Source organism: Puma concolor, chromosome B3 (assembly GCF_028749965.1).
Source record: "Puma concolor isolate L17-30 chromosome B3, mPumCon1.1.hap2, whole genome shotgun sequence".
Lineage (NCBI taxonomy): Eukaryota > Metazoa > Chordata > Mammalia > Carnivora > Felidae > Puma > Puma concolor.
Window position 1 is genome coordinate 138,785,379 of NC_141672.1, and position 11,114 is coordinate 138,796,492.

Here is an 11,114-nt window from a genome sequence, read left to right on the forward strand (position 1 = left end):
CAGAGGACGGTGTTCCATGGTTCTCTCCCAGCTAAGCCGGAGAGACGGCCGGAGACCAGAGATGCCAGTTCCAGGTCACTGCCACCAGAGTCACCCTGCAGTTTGTCCATGTTGCCACATAGTTGTGCCAGCTGCATGGCCCGGGCTTTTAGCACAGCCCAAACATATATTACATACAAATCTTCCATTTAGGGACTGGTTATTATACACCGGTCACTGTGCTACACGTGCATAAGATGACTCCATTCAATATCCCCTAGGACCTCAGTGGGGCTATGAAAGGGCTATTAGCCCATTTTATAGATTAGGAAACTAACACCGAGAGAGATGCATAGTTCAAGAGAGGCACAGAGCCAAGGTCCCAGCTCAAATCTGTCTCCCCCAGAGCCCATCTATTTGCCTCTGTGCCTCTAAAGGCCACTCACCTCATGAGCACACTGCACGTGTCATACCCCAGGTCCGGATTTGGGGCGTAGAAATTCTCACCTTTGCATATTTTGCAATTCCTGTTCCCCTATCCTATCCTATCCTATCTGATATTTGAACTGTATTCTGATTGCACCTAAACTTTGGTCTAATTACACTTAAAACATCCCCCCAGATACGTTGGCCGGTCCAATCACATTTACTGGTAGGCAGAGGAATGCCATACGCTATTGCCATTTACTGCTTGCATCTCAAAATTGCATATGGAATCAAAACAAGTGTTATTATCATGTTGCAAATGAGGAAAGTTATAGCACCCAATATTTATTTATTCATTCAGTTGCTGTTATGGATCACACTGTGTCTCCTAAAAAGGATATGTCGAAGTCCCAACCTCCAGGACCTGTGCATGTGAACTTATAAAGAAATAGGTTCTTTACAAAGGTAATTGAGTGAAAATGAGGTCATTAGGGTAGGCCTTAATCCCACATGAGCGGCCCCCTTATATAAAAAGTGTCTTCTGGGGCACATGGGTGTTTCAGTCGGTTAAGAGTCTGACTCTCGGTTTTGGCTCAGGTCATGATCTCTCGGTTTCGTGAGTTCAAACCCTGCATCAGGATCTGTGCTGACAGTGTGGAGCCTGCTTGGGATTCTCTCTCTCCCTCACTCTCTGACCCTCCCCCACTCATGCTGTCTCTCCCTCAAAATAAATAAATAAACTGTAAAAAATTAAAAAAAACAAAACAAAACAAAGAGTCTCCTTTTCTCCTCCATCATGGTTTATTCCGGTGACTGCTCCTTGTCTTATCTTCTCACGAGACTTTCAGGATCAAGCGATTCCTGGCCATGAAACAAAGGTAGAATCGGCCCCCTCTCCAGTGGCTTTGAGTGAAAACCGGTAACAAACTCAGGTACAACTCCAAGAGGAGGCACTGGACAAGAACCAGGCTGGGTCTATAAGGGATTGCACGTGAGACAGCACACCTACTTATGCTGCATGAAGGTCACGTGCTCCTATCCTGTCACTCTGCAAACACCACTACTGTCTGAACAATAGACACGCTTTCTCGGGGAAATGATTTTTCTCTGTTACTCTGCCTCTGCACCAGTAGGTTGGTTCAGTAATATGTGAGACCTTTTGTTTGAAAAAAAAAAGAAGGAAGCTTAAACACAGAGACAGACATGCGCAAAGGAAAGTCAGCATGAAGCCACCCAGGGAGGAGTGACTGGAGGGACATATCTATGAAACCCAGGGAACACACACACAAAGGATTGCTACCAACGACAAAAGCCAGAAGAGTCTGGGAGAGGTTCTTCCCTCTAGCCTTCAGAATGAGCATGGCCCTGCCCACAATTTAACTTCAGATTCTGGCCCCCAGAGCTGGGAGACAATTCCTATTGTTTTAAGCTGCCTGGGGTTTTCGGTACTTTAGTGGGCAGCCCCAGGCCACTAATACAATCAGTATTTGTGAGTGTCCTTTAGGATCAGGCACTGAACTGGGCTGGAGGTAGAACAAAGAATAAGATGTAGAATTTGCAATCAGGCACTGAAAAGAGATATTTAATCAACACTTACCCAGATAAATACTCCCATTGTTACACACACCAGAGGCTTCCCTGGCACAGAGAGACTGATGTGTGGCCTCTTCTGGGGTCAGGAGAGGTTGCCATGAAAAAAGGAAATTAAAGCTGAGACTAAAAGCGTCTTCGGAGTTGGGGAGGAGGATCTGATGGGCATGAATGAATATTCTAGGAAGAGGAGATAGGTTGTGATGTCACGTACGTAACGACCGTAGGAAGGGGGCCTGGTTATAGTCTCCTAATTCTTTTGTTTCGTGCCCAGCTCCCACCCCCAACCTGAGCGTGGGACCAGGTTCTTCTTGGACACTGAAGAGTCAGCCTTAGCTACAAGAGTTGGTAACTTGTACCACTCAGCTGAGCTTGTACTTGGCCACTCAGAGGCCACCCACATGCTGCCATGTTGAAGTCTCAGTCATGGGAGCACCGCTGGGAGGGTGGATCGCTACTGGCTTTGGGTTTGGCTGCCATTTCCCCAAACTCAAGTGAGTCTTGCAAAGGTTTCCTTAGTTACAATCAAATGGTCTGTAACTTCAGTTTATTGCTGGGAGGGTCTTTTTTTCAATTTCTTAGATTTCTTGACTCTGAGCTCTGCTGGATGAGTAAAAGGGTTCCCTGGTTCAGTAGAAAAGGAAATGATTTATTATCCCCATTACCTGAGACACGGAGACTGTCAAGGCTCAGAGTCTGGGCCGGGAGTTGCATGCACCTTAGTTCAAGGGTCAACTCTGTCACGGTGTCATATGATTTCACCCATATGTGGAATTTGAGAAATAGCAGATGAACATAAGGGAAGGGGAGGAAAAATAAGATAAAAACAGAGAGGGAGGCAGACCATAAGAGAGTCTTAAATACAGAGGACAAACTGAGGGTTGCTGGAGGGGAGGTAGGTGGGCGGATGGCCTATATGGGTGGTGGGCATTGAGGCGGGCACTTGTTGAGATGAGCACTGGGTGCAGTATGTAAGAGATGAATTACCGGGTTCTACTCCTGAAGCCAAGACTACACTGTACGTTAACTAACTCGAATTAGTTACTAATACATTTTTTAAAATTAAAAAAAAAAAGTCAGCTGTGTCACATTCACCTGACCTTCACCTCTGGCTTTTCCTCAGCAAGGTGGAGACGAAAATAATAGTATGTATCTTCTTTGTGAGGATTGAATAAAAACCACTTTGCAAAGTACCAGGTCCTTAGTAAGCACTCAATTGATGTCAAGTCATATTAACATTATTATTACTATTATTACCATTAATTAAAGCCTGCGACAGTAGGGGCACACTTTAAGACTTTAAGGTGACTTAGTATGTTCACATATTCTTTGCAATCAAGACTAAGCACGGGTAAGTGATTAGTGGCTGTGTTGTTAATTAACTCTCTCCAGTAAAAAGGGACCTTGGAGAACTCTACACTTAAACAGCTGATTGCAATACAATAAGCTCTATTATGCAAAGGCTCTCGTTGGGGGCCCTCTGCTTTCCACTCAGAGAAAACAGAAGTTACAGAGCAAAAAGATCACCACTCCCCTCCTTTTTAATTAGAAAGCACTAAGAAGATGAAAATGCATAATAAGCCTCTGCAGTAGTTAAGTGTAATTCGACTAATGTGTGCCTGGGGACTCTCCATCACTGTGCCGCCACGCAGAGCAGTGCCTTTAAGAAGCAGCATGTCAGGGATGGGCAGGGCCGGAGTTCCAATCTCCCGCTCAGCCCAGGTTGGGAGCTGTGGTCGAGGGGTGGTGCTGGGGATGTGAGCATGAGATCCCCATGATCAGAAGTGGGGCTGGAGGGTGGCCAGGTGGACACATCTTCAGGGCGCTTTACTTCTACTGGGCCTCGGTTTCCTCCTTGGTAAAAATGATAATCATTCCAGTGTACCTACAACAGACTGCATGGGTTCGATTCCTGTCCCTGCCATTACTGTGGTTACATTTATTGCTGCCATATCCTCATCTCTAAAATGGGTGTAAAATAATGCCCACGTCCTTGGCTAGCTGCACTTGGTCCTGTGCCTAGCACGTGGAAGCATTTAAAAACATTAGCTCTTAACAGACCTGAACTGCCTTGCAAAATCAGCAACTAATTCAAGGTTACAACTAATTCAGCAGCAAAATCAGCAACTAATTCAAGGTTACAACTTGATATCTTATTATTCAAGTGTTAACTCTGGTCAAAGTTTTGCCATTTTGATTTTGATCAAGCCAACCATTTGCATCAGGAGGTCCCCCAGTTACAACCAGTTTACATAAACAGTTCACAAGAGACATTTGACACAATGGGGAAACCCAGCACAAGGGACTTCTTCCAGAAGTACCAAGAATTTAAACAAGATTTCACATTACAATCTCAATAGTTAATATTTATCATCTTCGAGATTCACAGAAGCCCTCAGAGAAATTTTAACTGTTTTTCTTCTTTGTGTTCCCTTCCTTCGCTTTTCAATAGTTATGTCTTCACTGTCCACTGATTCAGGGAAGGCAGGCAGAAAGCCAAAAAGAAGAGTTTGTTTGGATTCACTTCCAGAATTTCCAGCCTTAAAAAAAATGGAGATTTTTTGAGCTATTGAGAAGTAGAGGAGGTGGGGGAATGAACGGGAAGTGAGACAAATAAAGATATTAGTGGGTCCTGGAGAGGGAAATGAACTTGAACCTGAACTCTGCTTCCTGAGTTTGAGTATCTGAAAGGGTAAAAACCTTGGGGAGCTTTCAGAGACCAAGTTTGTTGAAAAGACTAGCTGACCTTCAGAGGTTTGTGTGGAATTTGTGGCTCTGACGTAAGAGAACTGGTAGGTCTTACTCAAGGTTGACCGAGGTCTAGGATCCAGTGCGAAGAGTAGAAATTCCCACTGCTCCAAACTGTCCCCTGCCCCTGCCTTTTTTCTGATTTGTCCTCTTCTCGCATTTTCTTTCTCAAATCAGCTGGTGACTTTTCACAAAAGGAAAATCCTCAAAGCAGTTCTGGGCAAAGGTGGAGAAACCCCCATGATCCCTTTCTAATGGTAGGAGGCTGATATCCCTGGAGTTCTGGGGTATCTTTATTTGTACACCTTGCAGGCTGTTCCCCCAAATAACCGATTTATATCTGAGGTGTATGGCTGGGGTGATGGGGAAGAAATAGAATGGCAGCCTGGATTTATTGAACCATGCTATGCTTGCTCTGCATTAAGCCCAGGATTCCATGGATGTCCAGGGTGGTGGAGACACCTGGAAAATGCAGCTGTGACCCATGGTGAACTTGAGCTAGCTCTTAGTGGCTGGTGGGAGCTCACTGTTAATTTTCAGAAATTCTACAACCCAGTTGTTAAACAGAGCCATTAATAATTAAAGTCAAATGAAATTACAATTAAATAAAGTATGTTAAAAATAAAGGAAATACATCATCATCATTTTTTTATTCTTTTACTACATGTTCCTATTATGTGTATGCTTTTGAGATCATCTATGTCTGTTTTACTCATATGGTGGAACTACTATATAATGAAGTAATACTGTGCATCTTTCCCCAACTCCGTGTTCCGTGAAAATGGCCATGGTGGGAGCGTTGACAAATCACAGAAGTTGGCAAATGCCACAAAACAGGACTCCTCCCCATCCCCCCATAGAGCCGATTGTTAACCATCAGGTGACTTCACATAGTCTGGGGGCTTGGAAAATCTTGAGGGAGCCCAGGGCAGAAGGCCAGACTGTGAGCTACAGTAGAAGGGTGGGTGCTGGAGACCTGAGCATGAGATCCCCATGATCGGAAGGGGGGCTGGAAAGGTGGCCGGGCAGGCAGTGTGAAACCACCACAGGAAGGGGTGCACACCAGCCCTGTCAGTCAGGGTATCCTAACAGGGACATCAACACCATAGGAAGCCTCCCAGTGGGTGCAGGGGAACGAACAGTCCGCTGAAGTATTTCCACATACCAGCCCATCAGGGCCAAAGTCCACTCAGGAGACAGAAATCACACCAGTTACTTAAACAGAGAGAATTTAATATCAAGAATGATTAGCCAAGTATAAAGTCATTACGTAGTTAAATGAAAGGGAAAAAAGACAGTTCTAAGGTTCCAAGGAGTTGCAACTTCAAAGTGGCAAGCACCTCTACGGCTGGAGAAGCAAAGTGAAGAGACTGGAATATCTTAAAAGTAGAGGCAGATTCCCGTGGAATTTAAATTCAGAGCCTTTCGAGGGGATGGTGCTTGAGTCTATGGGCTTGGAGGGTACAATAAGCTGTTTTCTGCAAATGTTGAAAACTGTATTTATCTGCTGCTTCAGAGGTGAAGACGCAAGGCTAGCAGGGCCTGAAAGGAACAGAAAGCGAGGAGAAAGGGGCGAGTTCCTTCTGGCTCCCACAGCCTCAGAGTCGCTCTCTAGCGCCCCCTATCGGTGCTGACTAGTGGACCGCAGCCGGTGGCAGGGTGATTGGCAGATTGCTCAGAGATCTGGAACCCCAGAGGATGCAAGGCTGCCCCAACACACCAGAGGTGATTAGGCCTCTGTGGGCCAAAGCATGAAGGTCAATGACAGACTGCACTTCCTTTCTGCTACATCTAAAACTGAAAAAAGTGGAGGCCTCCCTGCTACCTTGCCAAAGTACTGCTTTGACTCGATGGTCAATTTGGTAAGGTAAAAACATTGCTTCAGCTTTTTCCAAGGGCTGAAAGCTTAAGGAATGGTGTTTGGGAAATGTGACAGGGTTCTGGGAAAAGAAAATGTAGCTGTTTGAGAGGGAAGGATCTGAAGCCAAGTGAAAGCCCTGATAAGCATATGTCCTCTGAGCATGTATTTAAGTGGCCCATTTAAACTGGGTCTCTGTTAAGCTATTTTGCATTAGACAGGAATTTAGCCGTTTTATGTGTTTGGGATTTTTTAAGGCATATTTTTAAGTTGCAGGCTCTTCTCTTATTCCCAGCTGACCTCCTTTCTAAAAAGAATTGAAACATCCATGTCTTTGCCTTGGCATCCAGTGATTATCAACAACGCCCTAGGAGGTCACCTTTGGGGATAACAATACAAGCTTCAGTAAAGAACAACTTTTGTCCTCTTGAAAAGTATCTTAGCAACTGAATCTCAATGGCTACAATCTCCTGCTTACCTCTCTTGGGCCAGGCTTTGGGTTAAATACTAAAGAAGGACATAGTGGTAAGGGAGACCCGTTCCCTGCCTGCAAGAAGTCATAGTTTAGTAGAGAAGGGCAGTAACACAGTGAAGACAGTACTCGGAGGAGCAATGATTCTACGGAGAGGGGGGCTAGGAGGCTGGAAGTAGATAGAGTGGGAAGTAGATAGAGTAGGAAGAGTGGGAAAAACGCAGACAAAATAGAACATTTCTGATTGCCTCCGAAGAAAGAACAGGAGCCTGCCAGGTAGAGAAGAGAGAGGCACACTCTAGACAAGAACTTGCAGGTGTGAGAGAGCAGGAGTAACAAGAAGGGGCTGGAGAGGTCTCTGAAGGTGCAAGGAGGCCGGGTCAGAAAAGTACCTTATTTGTTGTGTTGAGGCAATTGCCATTTATCCTGCGGGTGATGGGGAACCATCCGAAGAAGCTGTTTCCCTTACATCTGGGTGGCTCAGTTGGTTAAGCATCTGACTTTTGATTTTGGCTCAGCTCATGAACTCACTGTTCCTGGGATTGATCCCTGTGTCAGTCTGTGTGCGGACAGTGCAGAGCCTGCTTGGGATTCTCTCTCCCTCAGTCTCTCTCTCTCTCTCTCTATCTGCCCTTCCCCCACTCATGCACATTCTCTCTCAAAATAAATAAACTTAAAAAAAAAAAGAAGAAGCTGTTTTTGGAGAAGCTATGCTGAGGACAGGTCCTCAGCTGTTCATCAGCCAAACTGCACCTGAAAATAAGTTTACTTTACAAAAACACCAAGTCCTACCAAGTCCTGACCTCCTCTGTGCACACCTGAATTTTAACTTCATCAAATTTGCAAGCTCTGGCTACGGATGAACATGTTTCCATTTTGTGCCATGGCTGGCCAGGTATGTCCCCCATCAGAGATGTCTTCTTCCCTCCCTCCCCCCGAGAGCCACACTTCCTACTCCACATGGCTCACTTTTGAGCAGTTGCAAAGGCTTATCTGGATATAAGAACTCCAGATAAGTAGTGGTTGGCATTGACACTCACGCAAAAGCTAAGGTTTAGCTGCTCGGAAGGCAGCCTCCAAGTGGCCCCTCTCCTGTCTGCTTTGAGTTGTACTGGTTGGTTATTGTGGTGTAATAAACAACTCCACAACACAGAGCTTAGAACAACCATGAATTGTTATTGCTTATGTACCTGCATTGGGGCTGTATGGCTCTGCTCCATTTTTTTCTGATATTCCTCCTACCATCAGTGGGCTAGCCTAGACGTGATCTTCCCACAGTGACAGCGAAAGAGCAAGAGGGCAAGAGGAAACGTGCAGCCTCTTAAGATCTAGGCTGAAATCTACTTCATTATCCCTTCTACCCATATGTTACTGGCCAAAGTAAGTTTCATGGCCATGCCCAAAGTCAAGGCTCAGGAAAGTACAACCTGCCCACCATGAGGCAAATAAGGGTGTAGTAGATGTGGGGAAGGGTGAGAAATTGGAGCCAATAATGCAGACTACCACAGTCCCTCTGGTGATTGCATTCTCGGGCTCTTCTGATTCCCTCCTCCTCGCGTGCATGTGCCCTAATTAAGATGGAAACTCAGATGTCACAATGAGGCTCAATTTTCTTGGATCAGGCTATTGAAAGTGTATCTATTGTGGGGCCTTTGTGTAGTGTCAACCTGGATAAAATGGAACTACATTTCCCAGAATTCCCACGCTGTCCCACAGTTCCTGGTTAGGGCTGGCTATGGGAAAAATTCATGCCTGATCTGGAAGGTCAGTGTTGGATTACCAGGCAATGTTGCAGCTCATGATCTGTTCGCTTGCCTTGTTGGCAAGGAGTAGCAACCATGCCTGTAGCTTCTTGAACTTGTATCAGATCTCTTCCGTCAGCTGCTCTGAATCTTGGCCAAGGTACACGTGCAAGTCCATGGTAAGAGGCACCAATATTGCCTGCCTTATTGAGGTTGGAGGCAGACGTGTGTACCAATTCGTCTTCAAGGGTTCCAATTTGTCCCTGTTACCCGCCCCCCCCCCCCCCCACTTCATGTCCATTTTTCCTTCCTAACTGCCTGCACTGCTGACTTCAGCCCCGGCATCAGATGAAGAAGCAATGGCTTTACAAGGACCTGTTTAATCAGCTTTCACCATTGTGTGAGGTCAAATTCTTAGAATAAATCTCATATCCTGCATCGTTCATTGTGGCTCTGTTTTTCTGATCAAACCCTGGTGCAACTATGGTTAGAATATGTACTTTAAAGTAATTGAAAGGTAGATTGAGGCTGTGTCAGTTTACGTGTTCATTTATGATTTCGTTCATCTTTCCATGTATTTACTGAGTATATGCTACCTGGTAATCCTGTTGCTCTGAATGTTACAGGTCTATAATGTAGATTCTGTACAATGAGGTTGCCGTCCAAGAAACAGTGTATTCACAGCAGTGTGATAAATAAAGGATTATAATGCAATATGGTAACTGCTCTATTAAAGAAGCACCAAGCACCATTGGGATCTCTCATACTGCTTAGGGACTAAAGATTTTTTTTTAATTTTTTATTTATTTTTATTTTTAAAATATAATTTATTGTCAAGTTGGTTTCCATGCAACACCCAGTGCTGAACCCAACAAGGGCCCTCCTCAATGCCCATCACCCACTTGTCCCTCTCCCCCTCCCCCCATCAACCCTCCGTTTGTTCTCTGTATTTAAGAGTCTCTTATGGTTTGCCTCCCTCCCTCTCTGTAGCTTTTTTTTCCCCTTTCCCCTCCCTCATGGTCTTCTGTTAAGTTTCTCAAGATCCACATATGAGTGAAAACGTATGGTATCTGTCTTTCTCTGACTTATTTCACTTAGCATAATACCCTCCAGTTCCATCCACATTGCTGCAAATGGCCAGATTGCATTCTTTCTCATTGCCAAGTAGTATTCCATTGAATATATAAACCATATCTTCTTTATCCATTCATCAGTCAATGGACATTTAGTCTCTTTCCATAATTTGGCTATTGTTGAAAGTGCTGCTATAACCATTGGGGTACATGTGCCCCTATGCATCATCACTCCTGTATCCCTTGGGTAAATTCCTAGCAGTGCTATTGCTGGGTCATAGGGTAGATCAATTTTAATTTGTTGAAAACCTCACACTGTTTTCCAGAGAGGGTGCACCAGTTTAGGGATTAAAGACTTTGTTAAGAGGTATTAGATGAGCATCAGTTGGACAAGATTGGGAAAGGCTTCAGGAATGGCCATCATTATGTTGGTGGAATGGAAACCACTGCTGACAAGAGTGTAAATGTTTGAGTAATGGCAGTGAGCTTCCTTGCAGAAGGCCTTATTCAATTCATGACTTTCAGTGTGTTGGAAGGTTTAGAATGATTTAGCACCAAGGCGTGTATTTATGCATTCCCTTGTGAAAACTAACTCCTTCCCCCCTCCATTCTCTGCTTAGCAATCTGAAGTGTCCCATGCAAACAGAAAGAAATCTTAGGGAGTGAAATCACAATGGAGTCACTAATGCGGGTCCAATCATATGGACTCTGGCGCCATAATAGGGAATCCCAATCTGGTGGCCCTTTGGTCCCCAGTGTGAAATGGTAGCTACCATTTGACCTCAGCTGTCCACAGATTTAAGCTAGTAGTACTTCCATTGGAAAGCATTACTATCCCACTACGATGGCACATGCTTTGGGGTAGAAGACCCTAAACTTTGACCTCATATAACTGGCCATGAAACCGGTTTTCTGTCTTAGCAGTTCTTCTGCACTGAGGTGTTCTCCTCCAACCCTTACAGCTGCCTTCCATATTTGACACAATCACCATGCTGCCTGGGCCCTCCTTCACCAATACACGTTCTAAGTTGGTGGGAGCCCATTGTTACCAGCAGATCAACCTCTTGCAGACACAGCTGTGCACTTAATATGGCTTTTATGCCTTTCTTTATGTTCCATCTCTTACTGGCAGAGTAGCTCGAACAAGCTGCTTAAACTCAATGCCTCAATGTTCTTACATATAACATTGGGATCATAATCATGCCCACATCACAGGATCATTGGTG